This window comes from Lissotriton helveticus (genome assembly GCF_964261635.1).
Source record: "Lissotriton helveticus chromosome 1_1 unlocalized genomic scaffold, aLisHel1.1 SUPER_1_unloc_55, whole genome shotgun sequence".
NCBI classification, from domain to species: Eukaryota; Metazoa; Chordata; class Amphibia; order Caudata; family Salamandridae; genus Lissotriton; species Lissotriton helveticus.
In genome coordinates, this window is record NW_027611698.1 from 1,319,783 (window position 1) to 1,340,770 (window position 20,988).

The following is a 20,988-nucleotide window of genomic DNA, read 5'->3' on the forward strand; positions in this document are numbered from 1 at the left end:
GAAGATCGGGTCTCTCCCCAGAAGAGGTCCGGGAACGGGAAAAAAGCAGGCTCCATGAATTAGAATTGGCACGACTTCGCCTAGATGGAGAGCTCAAATTGGCGGAACAAAAAATAACGTTGGAACACTTACGGCTCCGAGAGGAGCGAGAAGAGAAACAAAGGCAGAGAGAGCTAGAAGAGAAGAAGCTAACCTCCGAACATGAGCGCAACCTCAAAGAACTAGAGATTCGGAAGCAGAACAAGGAGCTCGGGGTCCCCGAGCGCACGAGTCCTCCTGCCCCTACAGACCCCAAGGTCCACATACCCAAAGATGTCGTCAGAGAGTACTACAAGAACGATGATATCCAGCAATGGTTCAAAGCATACGAGGTAGCCATGACCTCCCACCGGATTCCCCGGAGCGACTGGGGAGCCGGGTTATGGGGGAGGTTTGTCAACGAAGGGCGAGACGCCCTGCTGCAACTCCCGGACCATCTGATGACATCCTACGACCACATGAAAGCCGCTCTCCTCACTCGATACGGACTCACACCCGAGATGTACCGCCAGCGGTTCCGCGACTGCAAACGGATCCCGGGTACAACTTGGGTGGAGTACGTGAACTTCTTTAGCCGGGCCTTCGAGGGGTGGATCAAGGGCAGCAACGTGACCACCTACGAGCAGCTTTTTGACCTTATTGTGCGGGAGCACCTTTCTAACAACTGCTTCATCGAACTCAGGCAGCACCTCCTGGACAGTAAACTAACGGAACCTCGGCAACTCGCCGCCGAAGCCGACCGATGGGAAAGCACCCGAGTTGGCCGAAACGGACCCAGCGAACCGAACAGAACTGCCCAAGGGCCCCATCGCCCCCGGGGAGGAGGAGGCCAGGGTCGGGGTAGGGACACCGGCCCGGTGACTCCCGCAAGCAACCCCCCGCCCCCGGCCGGCAGGGGAAACCCCCCGATGCGACCAGGCTTCCGAGCCAACATTACTTGCCACCGATGCCAGCGACCCGGCCACTACGCCAGTGATCCCAATCGCCCAAAGAACCCGAACACTCTACCCCGCCAGGTCGCTGCTGCAGCCCTGGGGGAAGAGCAAACCCCAGAAGACCAAGAAGAGTACGAAACCGACCAGCCTGAGTGGGAACCGGCCGCCATGTCCCTGGTTTGCTTAGGGGAACGAGACCTGATCCCTCGGGCCCCCCTTCCCGCCAACACACAGAAGTACAGCCAGTGGGTCAACATTAATGGCCGCCGGGCTGAAGCCCTCCGCGACACCAGGGCCAGCGTGACCGCGGTCCGCTGTCATCTGGTGGCCCCGGACCAGATCTTGCCGAACATTCTTTGCCCTGTCCGGTCGGCCGACAACTCAGAAAGTCTCTGTCAAATGGCCTACGTCCCCTTCGAATGGGGAGGAGTATCAGGGATGCTGAAAGTGACTGTCCGCGATGATGCACCCGTGGATTGCCTCCTGGGGAACGATCTCGAAAGTTCTCCCTGGGCCGCAGTCGAACGGAGAGAGCACCTGGGGATGCTGGGCCTCCCCGAATGGGTCTGTGCCACGACCCGGTCCATGACCGCCCGTGCCGTCCCCAGTCCAGAGGAACCCGAGTGGCCGGAGCCTCCTCCCGCAATTGTCCCAGAAGAGGCCACCCCCGAAGCAAGTCCCCCGGCCCAAACAGAAGGAGGACCCGGTCGGCTCCCGGACCTCCCCGACCTGGCCCAGTGGTGTCAAGAGGGGGGTCCCACCCAGGAACAATTCCAACAAGAACAAAGAACCTGTCCCTCCCTCGAGGGACTCCGACAGCAAGCCCTGGCCCAGAGCGCAGGGGACACCTCGGGGGCCCACTGGATCTACTGGGACCATGACCTGCTTTACAGTGAGCAAAGGATTGCAGAACTGGGGGCCCGTCGGGTGCTGGTGGTGCCCCTCCGCTTCAGAGATTTCCTCTTGAACTTAGCCCACGATATACCCCTTGCCGGACACCTGGGACAGGACAAAACGTACGACCGCCTGGTGACCCACTTTTACTGGCCCCGAATGCGAAAGGATGTCACCAACCACTGCAAGGCCTGCCCCACCTGCCAGGCCAGCGGAAAAAGTGGCCGAAAAACCAAAGCACCCTTGCAGCCTTTTCCCGTCGTCACCACCCCGTTCGAACGGGTGTGAATAGACATTGTGGGGCCCCTGGACCCCCGAACCGCCCAAGGACACCGGTTCATCCTAGTCCTGGTGGACCACGCCACCCGCTATCCCGAGGCCATCCCTCTTTGAACCGTGACAGCGACTGTGGTAGGACGAGCCCTGATGGGGATCTTCTCCCGGGTGGGCTTTCCCCGGGAGGTCGTCAGCGACAGGGGCACGAACTTCATCTCGAAATACATGAAGTCTCTCTGGCAACAGTGCGGGGTCATCTACAAATTCACGACCCCCTATCACCCACAAGGAAATGGATTGGTCGAGCGGTTTAACCGCACTCTCAAAGGAATGATCATGGGCCTAGAAGAGCCCCTCCGTCGCCAGTGGGACGTGCTACTCCCGTGCCTCCTGTTCGCCTACCGAGAGGTCCCTCAAAAATCCCTAGGCTTCAGCCCATTCGAACTCCTGTACGGGCACCCCGTCTGGGGTCCCCTCAGCCTAGTCAAAGAAGGTTGGGAGAGGCCCCCCCAGAAAACTCCCCCGGATGTATACAAATACCTCTTGGCCCTTCGCAACCAGACCCGGCGATTCAGGGAGATCGCCAAAGTCAACCTTGAAGCCAGTCAGGAAGACATGAAGAAATGGTATGATCAGCACGCCTCCTCCCTCGAGTTCGAGCCGGGACAGCAGGTCTGGGTGATGTCCCCGGTTGAACCCTGTGCCCTACAGGACAAATGGTCCGGACCCTTCAAGGTGATCGAACGCAAGGGGCCCGTCACCTACTTAATCGACATGGAAACTTCCCGGAACCCCCTACGGGTCCTCCACGCCAACAGACTCAAGCCCCATTTTGTACGCTCAGAACTCAGCCTCCTGATGGCTACCGATAATGGGGCGGAAGAAGACTCCGTGCCCCTCCCGGACCTGCTGAGGACCCTCGAGCAGGATGGCTCCGTGGAAGGGGTCAGACTCTCCGAGGCCTTGTCCCCGGAGCAACGCCAAGACTGTCAAGCTCTCCTGGCACGATTCGCATCCTTGTTCTCTCTCACCCCTGGGGTCACCCCCTGGTGCCTTCACGATGTGGACACCGGGGACAGCCCCCCTATTCGCCACAGGGCGTACCGCGTACCAGATCGGGTGCGCGCCTGCATCCAGACCGAGGTGTCCAAGATGCTGACCCTGGGAGTGATCGAACCCTCTGACAGCCCCTGGGCCAGCCCAGTCGTCCTGGTCCCCAAGGCCGCCGCCCCGGGCGTTGCCCCTGAGCTCCGGTTCTGTGTGGACTACCGGGGATTGAATGCCGTTACCAGGACCGACGCTCACCCTATCCCCCGGGCAGATGAGCTAATTGACCGTATGGGGGCCGCCCGCTACCTGAGCATCTTCGATTTAACAGCAGGCTACTGGCAAATCGGCCTCACCCCCAGGGCTCAAGAACGATCCGCCTTCTCTAGCCCGGACGGTCACTACCACTTCAGGGTGATGCCATTCCGCATGAAAAACGCTCCGGCAACATTTCAACGACTCGTGAACAAGGTACTGGCGGGCCTCGAAGCATTCAGCGCCGCCTACCTGGACGACATCGCTGTGTACAGTCACCACTGGACCGACCACCTCCGCCACCTGCGGGAAGTTCTACACGCCCTCCAGCAGGCCGGGCTCACCATCAAGGCCAGCAAATGTCAGGTGGGCCAAGGGTCCGTGACCTACCTAGGACACCAAGTGGGAAGCGGTCTGGTGGCCCCCCTCCAGCTCAAGATCGCTGCCATCCAGGCCTGGCAACCCCCTACGACCCAAACCGAGGTCCGGGCCTTCCTGGGGCTCACCGGGTATTACCGGCGGTTTGTGAAGGACTATGGCAGCATCGTGGGGCCCCTCACGGAGCTCACATCCAAGAAGAACCCCAAAACAGTCAACTGGACTCCGGACTGCCAATCGGCCTTCGAGAAGCTGAAGGCCGCCATGTGCACTGCCCCCGTGCTCCAGGCTCCCGACTACGGCCGGGAATTCATCGTACAGACGGACGCCTCCGATCATGGCGTGGGGGCCGTCCTCTCCCAACTCAACACCGAGGGAGTCGATCAGCCAGTGGCATTCATCAGCCGCCGCCTGCTGGCCCGGGAGCAGCGCTGGAGCACCATCGAGAGGGAGGCCTTCGCCGTAGTATGGGCCCTCAAGAAGCTCCGGCCCTACCTCTTCGGCACCCGCTTCCGGGTGCAGACAGACCACCGACCCCTGCAATGGCTGATGCAGATGCGGGGGGAAAACCCGAAACTGTTGCGCTGGTCCATCTCCCTACAGGGGATGGACTTCACTGTGGAGCATCGTCCAGGCCAGGACCACACCAATGCCGACGGCCTGTCACGCTTTTTCCGCCTCGGCGAGGAGAGTCCCCAGGAGGATGGCTGACTCTCCCTGCCTTCAGCTGGGGGGGACGCATGTTGGACAGGCCTCGTAGCCGGGCCGTCCCCCCTCCGCACAACAGGGCCCGGACCCCAGCTCTCCCTGAATCCCCAGCAAGAGCCACCCCGGCAACCCCCCCGAGGTAATCCACAACCCGTCCACAACGGGACCCCAGCTCCTGAACCCTCCCGTACAGGCTGGCCCTGGTCCCCGTCAGCACCATGGCCCCGACCCGGCAGCCATCTTTGGACACTACAACACGAGGCCACGTGGCCTCGACCCGACCCCAACCCTGGGCCTGGCCAGGCCCCGACATCGAGGCACCAACCTCCACACAGGAGGTAAAGAGACCACTTGGCAGATCAATGAAAGAAGAAGGCGTCAACGGCTCTCCTCCGCCAGGTGTCGATCAACCCCGGCTTCCCTGGGCGCTGGCTCCAACCACCTGCTGGGTGTCGGAACTCCCTCATTCCGGACCTCCCGACCTCCAGGTGCGAGGGTCCGGACATCAAAGGGAACCAGACCTATAACTGGGGCGGTCCCGGACCAGGAGGGCAGTTGTATCCTGGAGTCGAGAGACCCCGAGAAGAACTCATCCTTGGCGGACTGCTGGCGCTGCCACAGCCCGGCCCTGGGAACCCTTCACCTTGGCCTGCTGGCACTGCTGCGGCCCTCTGCAACTTGACCCATCCTCTGGGCCTGCTGGCGCTGCCGCGGCCCTCTGCAACGTGAACCCTCATCTTGGCCTGCTGGCGCTGCCGCGGCCCTCTGCAACGTGAACCATCATCTTGGCCTGCTGGTGCTGCCGCGGCCCTCTGCAACGTGAACCATCATCTTGGCCTGCTGGCGCTGCCGCGGCCCTCTGCACCGTGAACCATCATCTTGGCCTGCTGGCGCTCCCGCGGCCCTCTGCAACGTGAACCATCATCTTGGCCTGCTGGCGCTGCCGCGGCCCTCTGCTACGTGAACCATCATCTTAGCCTGCTGGCGCTGCCGCGGCCCCCTTCGTTGTCGACCTTCCTCCTAGCCAGCTGGCGCTGCCGCAGCCCGACCTTGCAGACTCCTAAGCTCGAGGATTGTGAGCTTCCCTCCTGCCACCTCCTGTACCGATCCGGTACCAAGACTGTCCCGCTACCCCCTTTTCCCTACAGAGACTAGAATTGAGAGGACCCCCGAGTCCTGAATCTCCTGTACCGCTGATAACCATGCCGCAAGACCCCTATATAAAGAGTGTTGATCTCATCCTTGTGTGGTGTCTATCTGTGGGGAGGGAAGTGACTTGTCTGTACGATCGCCGGAGACGGCCCTCCTCGGAGGCCTCTCCCCCAGTTCGGCCGACCCTCCGGGTCCCCGTCTAACATTAGATAAAGATTTATTGATTCCCCATCTCCTTAAAGTATATGCAGAAGCCCAGGAGAGGCAGATATTACCTCCCCCCCTGCGTGAGGCAGTCATCATTCTTCTCCCCAAATGGCAAAGACCTCCTGCTGTGCGGTTCCTATAGACCGTTATCACTCTGAAACCTAGACTACAAAATACTGGCAAAGGCTCTGGCATGTCGCCTGTCTCTCTTAATAGAATCTATAATTGCCCCGGCCCAGTCTGGTATCATACCCTATCGCTCGACAGCCTTCAATCTACGCACATTATTTAACCCTCTGCATAGAATTAACCCGGAAATCCCTGCTGCGGCAATCCTATTGGATACAGACAAGGCATTTGACTTTCTTGAATGGCCTTTTATTTTATCCATCATGGAGCGCATGGGGATGCCGTTTGGTTTTGTAGCCACGACTGCCCTGCTATATAGGCAAGCGCTGGCCCGACTGACTAAATGGTACATTGACGGCTCCCTTCTCACTTTCACGCGGAATGAGATAGGGCTGCCTGTTGTCGCCTCTGTTGTTCATTTTAGCCATGGCCCCACTAATACGGCACTTCCAAGAGAAACACCTTCATAGGTGTTTACAGTTCACCACCGGCCCATTGTTAGTATCATTGTATGCAGATGACACGATTTTATTTGTACGCAACCCCCAGACTAATTTGGATCCCCTTATCCGGAAGGTTCTGCGCTTTGGCAGATATTCCGGACTGGGCATCAATTGGAACAAATCTGTCAGTTTTCCACTCACTGCCAGCACAGACATATGGGACTTGGAGTTCCCCCTGGAATGGAATACTGACTCGGTTAAATACCTGGGCATACATATACACTTAGAAACAGAGCAGATCATCCGCCGCAATTACGGGACAGCTATTTCCAAATTAGAGACTCAAATAGAGAAATGGCTAAAGCTCCCACTATCCATGGCTGGACGAGTTTCCCTCATTAAGATGGTCGTGCTTCCTGAATTTTGATATCTATTTCAAAACATCTGTATCCCTCTCACTAATAAATTATTTTCGACCCTTCGATCACACTTAATAAGATTAGTATGGGGTGGCGGAAACGCCAGGTTAAACTGGCGGATTATGGAAGTCCCCTGCGATAGAGGTGGGTTCGGGGTCCCTGATTTACAACTGTACTATTTAGCTGCACAGTGCAGTTTTTCACAGACATGGTACCACCCTGACGCCAGAATTCCATACCTCCGACCAGAGTCTGACTTAGTCCTCCCGGACATTTTAGCGAGTTGAGAACTTCGTCGGGACAGCAGATCACTGACCCACTGGATATCCAGGGGGAATTTATGTCCTATTTTAAAACATTATACACCACTAGATTGAGTTGAGACAGGGCGGAGCAGGAGAGTTATTTGTCTGAGTTCGCTTTAGTGTATCTCGAAAAGTTTATGCAGGACTTCCTCGCTGAGGCTATCTCCGAGGAGAGCATGTTCCTCTGCCCCAGGGCTCAACAGTTTCACAGCGGATTTTTATAAGGCCTATAAAGATTTATTGATTCCCCATCTCCTTAAAGTATATGCAGAAGCCCTGGAGAGGCAGATATTACCTCCCCCCCTGCGTGAGGCAGTCATCATTCTTCTCCCCAAATGGCAAAGACCTCCTGCTGTGCGGTTCCTATAGACCGTTATCACTCTTAAACCTAGACTACAAAATACTGGCAAAGGCTCTGGCATGTCGCCTGTCTCTCTTAATAGAATCTATAATTACCCCGGCCCAGTCTGGTATCATACCCTATCGCTCGACAGCCTTCAATCTACGCACATTATTTAACCCTCTGCATAGAATTAACCCGGAAATCCCTGCTGCGGCAATCCTATTGGATACAGACAAGGCATTTGACTTTCTTGAATGGCCTTTTATTTTATCCATCATGGAGCGCATGGGGATGCCGTTTGGTTTTGTAGCCACGACTGCCCTGCTATATAGGCAAGCGCTGGCCCGACTGACTAAATGGTACATTGACGGCTCCCTTCTCACTTTCACGGGAATGAGATAGGGCTGCCTGTTGTCGCCTCTGTTGTTCATTTTAGCCATGGCCCCACTAATACGGCACTTCCAAGAGAAACACCTTCATAGGTGTTTACAGTTCACCACCGGCCCATTGTTAGTATCATTGTATGCAGATGACACGATTTTATTTGTACGCAACCCCCAGATTAATTTGAATCCCCTTATCCGGAAGGTTCTGCGCTTTGGCAGACATTCCGGACTGGGCATCAATTGGAACAAATCTGTCATTTTTCCACTCACTGCCAGCACAGACATGTGGGACTTGGAGTTCCCCCTGGAATGGAATACTGACTCGGTTAAATACCTGGGCATACATATACACTTAGAAACAGAGCAGATCATCCGCCGCAATTACGGGACAGCTATTTCCAAATTAGAGACTCAAATAGAGAAATGGCTAAAGCTCCCACTATCTATGGCTGGACGAGTTTCCCTCATTAAGATGGTCGTGCTTCCTAAATTTTGATATCTATTTCAAAACATCTGTATCCCTCTCACGAATAAATTATTTTCGACCCTTCGATCACACTTAATAAGATTAGTATGGGGTGGCGGAAACGCCAGGTTAAACTGGCGGATTATGGAAGTCCCCTGCGATAGAGGTGGGTTCGGGGTCCCTGATTTACAACTGTACTATTTAGCTGCACAGTGCAGTTTTTCACAGACATGGTACCACCCTGACGCCAGAATTCCATACCTCCGACCAGAGTCTGACTTAGTCCTCCCGGACATTTTAGCGAGTTGAGAACTTCGTCGGGACAGCAGATCACTGACCCACTGGATATCCAGGGGGAATTTATGTCCTATTTTAAAACATTATACACCACTAGATTGGGTTGAGACAGGGCGGAGCAGGAGAGTTATTTGTCTGAGTTCGCTTTAGTGTATCTCGAAAAGTTTATGCAGGACTTCCTCGCTGAGGCTATCTCCGAGGAGAGCATGTTCCTCTGCCCCAGGGCTCAACAGTTTCACAGCGGATTTTTATAAGGCCTATAAAGATTTATTGATTCCCCATCTCCTTAAAGCAGAGGTCTTCAAACTTTTTGATGCAGAGACCCCCTTGTAAAACCTTTTCAGGCGTAAGGACCCCCTTCCGACAAAAGTTTCTAGAAACTGGTACTCCTCATCATCAACTTTTGACAACCATAAATGCGCCTGTTAGACCTCATCACATCCATCCATCATTCATCCACCCACACTTTCACACATCCATCCATCCATCCACCCTTTCATCCTTCCATCCATACATCCATCCACCCTTTCATCCTTCCATCCATACATCCATCCTTTACCCATCCACCCTTCCATCCATCTATCCACCCATCTTTCCTCCATCCACCTTTTCACACTTCCATCCATCATTCATCCATGCAACCTTTTATCCATTCATACATCCATCCAGCCTTTCATCCTCCCATCCATCCTTCATCCATCCACCCTTTCATCCTCCCATCCATACATCCATCCTTCATCCATCCACCCTTTCATCCAGACATCCACCCACCCTTTCATCCATCCATCCATGCATCATTCATCCATGCAACCTTTTATCTATCCATACATCCACCCTTTCATCCATCCACCCTTTCATCCATCCATCCTTCATCCGTCCACCCTTCATCCGTCCACCCTTTCATCCTTCCATCCATACATCTATCCTTCACCGATCTATCCTTCATCCATCCACCCTTTCATCCTTCCATCCTTCCATCCATACATCCATCCATCATTCATCCATCCATTCACCCATCATTCATCCACCCATCTTTTTACACATCCATCCATCATTCAACCATGCAACCTTTCATCCATCCATACATCCTGCATCCATCTACCCTTTCATCCATCCATCCACCCTTTCATCCATCCACCCACCCTTTCATCCATCCACCCACCCTTTCATCCATCCACTCATCATTCATCCACCCACCTTTTCACACATCCACTTCAGCCTTACATCCATCCATCCACCCACCTTTTCTGTGCCTCTCTCATGGGGGGGGGGGATCAGTATCTCTCTGCGTCTTCCTTCTTCTTTCCATCTCTGTGCCTCCCTGCTGGGGGCGGGGGGGGGGGTGTCACGGGACCCACAGCTCCAGGCGTGCAACATCCATTGAACTCAAAGGGCTACACTACAGACTGCTCCCCCAGCCCCCCCTTCCCTCCCCCCTCCAGCTCGTGTATGTGGGCCCGGCTGAAACAGCTTCAGGGACACACACACAGCCACACCGAGTACTTGACAGGTCTTTAAAAGCCCTTTTACTTGTTAATGAGGTGTTGATGTTTTTCACACCTCGGTGTGAATTAGGCCTCCGCCGTGAGCACCCTCGATCAGCCCAATGCCAGGAACTGCACTCTGCAGAATCTGCGACCCCCTTCCCAGGACTCCACGAGCCCCCTGGGGGTCGCGCCCCACAGATTGAAGACCTCTGCCTTAAAGTATATGCAGAAGCCCTGGAGAGGCAGATATTACCTCCCCCCCTGCGTGAGGCAGTCATCATTCTTCTCCCCAAATGGCAAAGACCTCCTGCTGTGCGGTTCCTATAGACCGTTATCACTCTTAAACCTAGACTACAAAATGCTGGCAAAGGCTCTGGCATGTCGCCTGTCTCTCTTAATAGAATCTATAATTGCCCCGGCCCAGTCTGGTATCATACCCTATCGCTCGACAGCCTTCAATCTACGCACATTATTTAACCCTCTGCATAGAATTAACCCGGAAATCCCTGCTGCGGCAATCCTATTGGATACAGACAAGGCATTTGACTTTCTTGAATGGCCTTTTATTTTATCCATCATGGAGCGCATGGGGATGCCGTTTGGTTTTGTAGCCACGACTGCCCTGCTATATAGGCAAGCGCTGGCCCGACTGACTAAATGGTACATTGACGGCTCCCTTCTCACTTTCACGCGGAATGAGATAGGGCTGCCTGTTGTCGCCTCTGTTGTTCATTTTAGCCATGGCCCCACTAATACGGCACTTCCAAGAGAAACACCTTCATAGGTGTTTACAGTTCACCACCGGCCCATTGTTAGTATCATTGTATGCGGATGACACGATTTTATTTGTACGCAACCCCCAGACTAATTTGGATCCCCTTATCCGGAAGGTTCTGCGCTTTGGCAGACATTCCGGACTGGGCATCAATTGGAACAAATCTGTCATTTTTCCACTCACTGCCAGCACAGACATATGGGACTTGGAGTTCCCCCTGGAATGGAATACTGACTCGGTTAAATACCTGGGCATACATATACACTTAGAAACAGAGCAGATCATCCGCCGCAATTACGGGACAGCTATTTCCAAATTAGAGACTCAAATAGAGAAATGGCTAAAGCTCCCACTATCTATGGCTGGACGAGTTTCCCTCATTAAGATGGTCGTGCTTCCTAAATTTTGATATCTATTTCAAAACATCTGTATCCCTCTCACGAATAAATTATTTTCGACCCTTCGATCACACTTAATAAGATTAGTATGGGGTGGCGGAAACGCCAGGTTAAACTGGCGGATTATGGAAGTCCCCTGCGATAGAGGTGGGTTCGGGGTCCCTGATTTAAAACTGTACTATTTAGCTGCACAGTGCAGTTTTTCACAGACATGGTACCACCCTGACGCCAGAATTCCATACCTCCGACCAGAGTCTGACTTAGTCCTCCCGGACATTTTAGCGGCGATATTAACGAAGGGTTTCCCCAAAGACCCCAAAGATATCCAAAGCGCATCACCCACTAGTTGGGCATGGGAGAAATTGTGTTGCATAATACACACACCATTGCTTTATTCTTCTGATCTCCCACTCCCCAACCCTAAATGGATACATACCTATAACTAGCAAAAAGCTCATACAGAAGACATGCGCTAAATTTGACATTGCTAAGATAGGCTATCTATTTCCAGATGGACATATTGTACGCACTGCCTGGGAGACCGACTTGGGTATTCCGATCAGAGACAAATAGTGGGCTGCCTGCTGTGCAGTTACGAAAAATGTCTCCCTTAGTAGCTGACACAAACTAATACACTTTAAGTTTCTTTGTAGGATATACATTACCCCCTCCAGACTCCACAGGATAGACCCTGCCGGACGGCACCATTGTGCAAGATGCAACGCTCCAAATGCAGACTTCGCCCACCTCGCCTGGACCTGTCCACGCAAACACTCATACTGGGTAGGAATACATAAGATAGTGAGTGGCATGGTTAAGGTACCGATGACCCCCTTGCCCGAGATTGCTCTGTTGGGATATGTAAAGCAGTTCCCACCGGCAATTCGCAGGTTTGTTGCCATAAGCTTACTACTGGCCAAAAGGGAGGTATCCATTCATTGGGGTGGCAGAACAGCACCATCGATGAAGGGATGGCTGAAGAGCATGGCGTCTTGTTCCACAAACAGTGACCTATACGCAATAACGGTCCCCCCCACCTCCAGGCCCAAAGATATCTGGGGACCTTTCAGAACATACCTAGAGGCGCAGCGACAAGACCCCCTACCCAGAAAGAACAGGGCATAGTCCCAACAGGGGTGGGTTAGACTGTCCCGAGATACATGTCAATAATCAACTACACCGGATGCTAAACTCCTTTTTTGATGTCGGTACAGTTGATGTATCCCTATGTCATGTTTGTAAACACCGTTTATGTGAATTAGAGTCAAGAACGATTGTAACAGAAAATATGTTAGCAGTCGAGGGACTTGCTTTATGTAACATGTGATCACTCTGCGGCATTGATTGAACCCTTGACAGTGTGCATTATGTCTACCTGTACTTGCCAAAGGATTTTACTTGTCCTAGTGTACTTCTTTACTCATACCTAAACGCAAAATAAAGTTTAAAAAAAAATAAGGGGTAAGAGCTCACTGAAGCCTACCCTACGCCCACACAGGAGCAGCAATCATTAGTGAAGCAGGTGCAAGGAAGCTCACCAAGGCGCAATTTCTGTAATCAGATGTAGGATAGATATATAGCCAATCACCGCTGCATGCAAGACCGTCTGTCTATCAGATCGGATAGACGGCTTTGCATACCCGACGAGACTACATGCTAGGACTTATCAAAGGCAATAATCCTTTCATGATTTTATCTGACTGGATGCGATGGTGATTACCAGCTTATTGATATTGCATCTCTTAATAAGAATAAGCGACTTGGTGTTCTTCAATAAAACTATTTCAATATGGATCGAAGGAATTAAATCAATCATGAATGATACGGTGATTGCCTATATATCTATACTACATCTGATTACAGAAATAGCACCTTGGTGAGCTTCTATAAAAGACTATTCCAACCCTGATGAAGTCCATGTTGGACGAAACACGTTGGCTGGGCTGATGCATTTGAGTACAAATAAAGAATACATTGAAAAAAAGAAATCTCAAGACTCTGCGCTGTATTTTCTGATTTGGTGGAACTTATAATAATTTGTATAGTTTGCAAAGGAAATGAGGTTTAATTACATGCTTGAGCATAATTGATTTAGGAATCTAGTAATAACTGTATGCTCCTTTTCAGAATTTGACAATCCTAGTCAGTATAAGGCACAAGCAAACCCCATATTTAAACTGTGGTCAACCCCCTGGTAGCTTGGCACAGAGCAGTCAGGCTTATATTAGAGGCAATGTGTAAATATTTGTGCAACACTTCAAACAGTAAAACAGCGTAAACAGCACACAAAATCAACACCAGGTTAGAAAAATAGAGCTCAATTTAATCAACAAATCGAAACCCAAAGACAAAAATCCAATCAGTATAACCGGAGATATGAATTTTTAAAGTATAAACTTCTATACAGCACCTAAAAACATAAAGCGCCAACCGAGGCAATCTGGTCATGCTGGACCAGGTTAAAGTAAAAAGTTCAAGCTGATCACGATGGAGCGCGAATTAGATAGAGCCCCAGATTAGTTCAGCTGAAGGTTTTACCCTCACAAGTTTTGAGCCAAGAGCCCCGTTCGCATTGGAGAGGGTCGCAGGGAGTAAGGAGAGAGTTAATAGCGGTGGTGGACATGGCACAAAGAGCAGGCCAGGTGTCGCAGAAGGTCGGGCTGGAGCTTTACGTTGTTGCTCTTCCAGATCGATTGATGCTTTCCGTGCAAGGGGATAGGCGGCAGGGGCTTGTGCTGAAGTTCCGTGCGAGCAGTGGGATTCCGGTGCGAATGGGCTCATTTCCACTCATGAAGAGTTCAAAAGCTTGATTTAGGAGCCCACCGAACAACAGCAAGGGTCTAGGGCCTGAGAGGCACCATTTGGGAGCAAGGAACGCGCTGAAGACTGGTCCAGGCACTTCCACAAAATGAATGGGAGGTCAGGAACAGCACCAGCCCTCACTGCACAAGCTTCTGTTGATTGTAAATACAAGAGCATGGCTTTAACCCGTTTATTGCGGTGGCAATTCCGCTGCGATGTGGGCGTTCGAATGCGCGTCCGGGGCCGTGTAGGCCAACGGACGTGCGCAGCACTACTGAGGTAGTGCTTGCGACGGCTGTTGGCCAACGCACGCACGCAAGGGTTAAAAAAAATATTTGCTGCAAACCCCAGATCCGCCAAATTAAAAGATGCTCATGTGGACACACTTGTGTCAAAAACTTATTTTATAGATGCGGTCAGCAAGTGGGTAAAGTCTGTGGTTGCGGTGGCTCAGGAGAAAGGTAAGAATGTGCAACTTGAGATTCGCGGACTACGGCGGCACTCAGAATCATGCCTGAAGCCTCCAAAAGCAGCCCGCCGGAGCCTGAGGAATTGCCAGTTCTGAGTTGCAAGCTGCAACAGTCTTTAGTCTACAGACCTGAGGACATGTGACTGGGAGCCCCAAGGCCATGGCGAGCCTCCAACAGCCTGGTCGCAGGGCATTGGATTTATTTAGGCATTTTTTATAGCGCATACTTTACCCAGCGGTGTCAGAGCGCTTTACAACAGAGCGAAGTATATAGGATTAGATATTATGGTAACATATTTACAGAGTATAAATCCACCAAAAATTACACGATACAAACTAAAGTTGGAGCGATTAGGGTTCCAAAAAAACACATTGAAGAGTTGAAGCGTAAGGACAAAGTAGTCTCCAGTGAGGAACACGAAACAGTCAATGCCTCCAGGCTGTGTAGGTGTATTGTTTTGACCCCGCCCCCCAGCCACTGACCACGCCCACGTTCCCCGCCCCCAACTCACAGGCCCCCGCCCCCACTGCCACATGCCCCGCCCCCACAGACACCACACCCACAAGCCCCGCCCCACATTCACTGCCCCCGCCCGAGTAGGAGCATTCACACCCACAGGCCCCGCCCCACACACAGGCCCCGCATCACACACAGGCCCCGCCCCCATATTCACTTACCCCGCCCCCGGCAGAGACGGAGCATCCACACCCACAGGCCCCGCCCCCACAGGCCCCGCCTTGACACCCACAGGCCCCGCCCCCACTCAGGAATCATAATTACCATGAGCTCCTCACTGCCATGCCAGGGACACTGCAGCAGCAGGTAGAGGGAGCACAGGGGGGTGAGACTCTGAGACACACATGCAAACAATCAATCAATAAAATCTGTATTCGATCTCTTAAATACAGATCATAAAAGCACAATTTAAAACAGTGATCAACAGCCAGCCCCAGTTCATAACAAGTTAAAATCCTATAGCAAGTAGAATTATCTAAAAAGAACATCAGATAAATTTTACAGGACATTTTATCCCATAAAGTGCATCCTGTGCCTCATAGACCGAATCCAGTTAGTTTACATCAAATTACTAATTTCTGCATATAATTATTAGTTAAAACCAACCTCGCGCCTTTCTACTTTTCATACATACAGGCCCACAAAAAGTTGGCTACCACAGACAAAGGGATCAGGCAGAGATTTAAAGAAGTAACGTGCCACCTGGCATTGTTGAAAATTGTGGCGCTTTAAAATCGAAAGGATAAATTATTTTCTTCCTGTATTATAAAACACACAGAACAAGACTAGGTGCTGGTCAGATTGGGGGGAATGGTTGTGGGTGGGCACCGGCCTCCAGCAACAAAGCGCTCCCAGCGCTAGAGGTAAAATAAAGCGCTCCCAGCGCTATAACCAGAAAATAAAGCGCGTCCAGGCGCAAATAACGCGCTTCCAAGCGCTAGGAGGCAATTCCAGCGCTCCCAGCGCTAGAGGACAGCACAAGTCCAGAGAAAGTCCTTGGAATGCAGCACGATGGGGGGGCAAGGCTGGGCCAGGGCCCAGCTCACTGGGCCCTCCAGGCAGGAAGGCAGTCCCGAGTGGCAGTTCCTCCTGGCGCCAGCAGCAGCAGCAGCCCCCCTCAGTAAGATCAGGAAAGAACAACTTGCAAGGGGACACAGACCCTTTTTATACTAATAAATCCTTTGTCTGTGTGCAGGGTGGGGGAAGAACCAGTCGCAGCTGGTCTGGGAGCACCCTTGATGTGCTCAGCCCCTCACTCTATTCACTAGGCAGGCTAGGGTCGTTAGACGCACCACAGGGGGCGGAGCCAGCATTGTGTGGGGAAAGCCCAGCCCTATTCAGGACCCAGGTGCACTCCTCCCCAGCCATCAGCACGCTAATCTCCACACTCACCACCGGGCAGACCCATCATGACTCATGGAGCCTGGCATCCCAGCCAGCTCCAGCCAATCACACACCAGCACCTTTACAGCACACACAGAGCCATGTCTAGAAGTGGCACTTCCACACTAGACACATACACGCCGCATACATCATTTCGCAGCATTCAATCACACGAGTCCGCACATACCAGACTCGAGCCTGTACACCCCACGCATCAGGAACTACCAGGGACACATACATTCCCCATGCATTCCTATGGGAGGGCAGGCCAACCTTACTCCACGCACTCAGAGTGCGCACGCACTTTCCACTGGGACACAGTGAAAGTGCGCAGAACACAAAAATCACCATCACTAGTTCACCATTAAAAGCAAAAAGTTTAGGGGTGAACCTGCTAGAAGGGCCAAGTCCAACACTAACCATGAAGAAAATGCTAACCACCGAAGGGAAAGAATGGGACATGTTGTTGCCACTCGCCCTCTTTGTTATTTGAAGCCAGGTTCAGAGAAGCTTGGGTTGTTCTCCCTTTGAACTTCTTTACAGGAGACAGCCACAAACCTTGCTAGAAATGACAAGAGAAGCGTGGGAACAAGAGAAACAAGAAGAGACACAACACCATCTAGAATAGACCCAAAGCCTAAGAAACCGCATACAGAAATTGCGAGATTTTGGTCACAAAAACCTAGAAAAAGCTCAAAGAAGCCAGCAGATGTCTTACAATAAAGGAAGGAGGTGACAACAGTTACAGGTCCATGACTGGGTGCTCCTATTCCTACCTTCCTCTATACGCCAAAAACGGGCAGAATGGAAGGGACCATATGAAGGTGCTGAAAGGGTAGGCCTCACTACTTACCGGTTGCGCCTTGCCTCAAACAAAACCCAGATATACCACATAAATCTACTAAAGAAATGGTTGGGACCCCTCCCCAAAGACACCCATTACATTTTGTCTGACTCAAAACCCATTCCTTCAACATTTAATAAATTGCCCATAAACGAACATCTAACAGAGGAACAAAAAGTGTCTCTTCAGACCCTCTTAGAGTCCTTCTCCTCCATCTTTTCCGACCTCCTGGGAAAATCAACAATACTCGAGCATGCCATTGTTACCCCACCAAATAAAGTAATAAAACAAAACCCCTACAGAATACCAGGCGTTAGGCGGGACGCAGTTCCTGACGAAATAGAGAGCATGTTACAACTAGGAGTCATAAAACCTTCCAGCAGTAACTGGTCTCCCCCATTGTCATAATTCTGAAACCTGATGGTTCCATCCGTTTTTGTATAAACGTCCGAGCAGTCAATGCCATCTCGAAATTTCACTCATACCCGTCGATGAATCGAGAAATTAGGCTTAGCCCAATATATAACCACATTCGATCTTACAAAAGACTATTAGCAGGTACCACTTAAACAGGAAAACCAAGAAAAAAATGCCTTTAGCACCTCTAATGGGCTATACGAGTTTACTGCACTGCCTTTTGGGTTACACAGAGCACCAGTGACGTTCCAAAGACTTATGAACAAAGTTTGCTCCCAACATCAAGAGTACTCCTTAGCCATCACAGACAATATCATAATATTTAGCCCTAACTTGGAACTACATCTCGTCCATTGTGGGAAGATATTCCAAGCACTTAGGACTGCAGGGCTCCACGTGAACTCCAAAAAGACCAGGATAAACTTCACCAAAGTCAAATATTTGGGCTATTTATTGGGCGATGGGGCTATCGCTCTGCAACAAGAGAAATTGAGAGCAGTCTTAGACACCCCCTTCCCTACCACCAAAAAAGGCATTAGATCCTTTTTGGGCTTACAAGGCTACTACCGCTGGTTTAAACCCAATTATTCTGAAATAGCAGCACCACTAACCGACCTACTGAAGAAAGAGAAAAGGAACTAAGACTTGGTAAATCCTCCCCAAGCCGCCAGAAAGGCATTCCACGAGCTCAAGTGAGCCATAACCTACGGCGGAGAAACCAGCAGGGAAGACCTGAAAAACGGAGAACACCGAACAGCCTTCCGAGAGAGAGAACTGGAGCCTTGGGGAGGTCACAGCTTGTTGGCGAGGAGGGAAAGTCGAAACAGAAGGAGACCAGACCTCACTGAAGGACGTGGAGTCACCACGCCACGGCCCCGGAGTGACGTGGCTCTTACAGGTGAGTGGGCGTCTATGGGGCTTTTGGAAAGGGGCTGAGTCAGAGAGGGATGGGAGGGGAGGCTGAGGGGTGAAAGGGACCCAGGGAAAAGGAAATAAGTGAGACAGAAAAAAAAGACAAGAGCAGAAATCATCGGCTACTCTTTTTCTTTTTTGTTACTCCAATCTCTACCCCCTCTCCTTCACATTTATGCATAGCTATTATTTATCCCTCAAATCCTCCCTTGGCTAAACCATAAAGCAAAAACACTTACCTGAGCCATCTCCTTCTGTCCGAGGGACGACGGTGGCCGAGGCTCAACTAAGGGACTGAAGAGGAAGACCCTGTGGGAAAGAAGAGTATAAAAGAGACAATCGATTATTGTGATTTCCTGTAATACTAATAAAAAGTGCATACAAAGAAATTATTCAGTGCAGTGTGCTCCTTCTTGACCGACTCTTCTACAACGGGGAGCTACAAACTCTCCCTCCAGGGAATGGGAGACAGACACACAGAGACCAACAGACACACGCAGACAGACACAGACACACACAGAGACCAACAGACACACACAGACACACACAGACAGACAGACAGACACACACACAGACAGACACAGACACACAGAGACCAACAGACACACACACACACACACACAGACAGACACACACACACAGACACACACACACAGACACACACATACAGACACACAGACACACACATACAGACACACAGACACAGACACACACACACAGACACACACACAGACACACACACAGACACACACACACAGGAAAGCATAGTAGGAAAACGCTCTATACAGTTGTTCTACGCTTGCATATGTACACTGTTTTAGAAAGATGGTGGAACTATTGCTTTGAATGCACTTTCTTTTCTTAAGCCACACATGTATGACGCAGTTCAGAGTCTGGAAACCACTGCAGCCCCTGCCCTGAATGTCGCCTCTCAGTGTCCTGAAGATGCCCCCGCGCTCGTGCGTCACCCTGGGGTCAGAGGCCTCGCTCACCTCTGCTGGAGCCCCGCTCAGTGGGGGCTGCAGGGTCTAGGGGAGGGGGCACCGGGGGCCCGGCTGCCCGTGAGGAGGGGGGCCCGGTGTGTTATTCCCCCCAGGAGGGACGCGCGAGCTCAACAAAACAAAACATCGGGTCTCACGGCTGCGCACGCGCAGGACCGCGCGTCACAGCTGCGCATGTGCGGAGCGAAGATACTACTTCCTATCGCCGAGTTAGGACCTTGCACGGGGTACGGACTGTGAACTGCCCTGGACAGAGAACACTCAGCCTCACTACGCATGCGCAGAGGAAAGACATTTCCCCCAGAGGAGCGGACCGAGGAGCTTTGCATTTACATACCTCTCACCCTGTGCTGTGGCGCGAGGCAGTTATATCTCATTCATTGTGTCCCCGCGCGGACACTGGCATTCTTGTGCTTCTTTGAGTCCCACCTGTGCTGGCTCTGAGCTGTCGCCCTTTACTGCGCTCCGTGCTGTGAACTAAATGAAATCTTTCTTGCATCGACTTCTGGAGTTGGATTGTAGTAAAAACCGCCGTCTATCCTCCGCGCATGCGCAGCTGTTCATCCAAGGCCCTCTTTAACCTTCGCTCCGCAGCGGGAGGCAGTGTCTGTCCTCCGCGCATGCGCACCTAATCCAATGCCTCTGTAGACCGCGCTGTGGAAAGCAGTGTCTGTCCTTGACGCATGCGCAGTTGTTCATCCGCAGGCCTTTGAACCCGACCCACAACAGAGAGCACAGCACCCACATGAAACCCCAGGTGAGGTCATTTATTTAATGCATTCTTATAAAGCGCGGACCTTACCCGAAGGTGTCAGAGCACCGTACAATAGAACCAATAGAACCAGTGAGGTTACATGAGAGAACTGTTACAGGATGCAACAAATAAAAATAGCAGCCATAGAAAAAAAGCGACGCAGGCAAAAGGAACACAATCTCAAGCACAGCAACCACAGGCTGTACAAGAACGTAGACATTGGGAGGACTCTGGTTGGGAAGACTTGCGAGCCGCAGCAAGGGCAGGAGATCAATTGTTGCAAACGGCAATAAGTCGAGCAAGCCAGCCCAGGACTACCATCTAGATCCTAAAACATGGTTCAGACACTTTGCACATTTATATGCATGTCCGGGTTCCCCTTCAAGCGAGAACATGCATAATTAAAGAGCTGACAATGTCCAATGAGTTTGAACCACTATATTTTAGTATCTTAGATACTAAGCAGGCTATAGCCGCCATTAAGCCGTCCAAAGCGCCAGGCCCAGATAACATCCGGGGAGACCTCTTTAGACATGACCCAGAGGTATGG

General features: G+C 51.8%; 1 protein-coding gene across 1 annotated transcript in view; it reads right to left on the minus strand.

Moving 5' to 3' along the window:
- The window catches only part of LOC144806244 (uncharacterized), a 196,619-nt gene extending 176,788 nt beyond the window's left edge, over nucleotides 1-19,831 (minus strand). The window contains exons 1-2 of the mRNA XM_078672641.1: nucleotides 19,676-19,831; nucleotides 18,923-18,992 (exon numbers count right to left, since the gene is read on the minus strand). The gene's annotated coding sequence lies outside the window, so the exon portion shown is untranslated. The remainder of the gene's footprint in view (nucleotides 1-18,922; nucleotides 18,993-19,675) is intronic.
- Nucleotides 19,832-20,988: the final 1,157 nt, after the last annotated feature.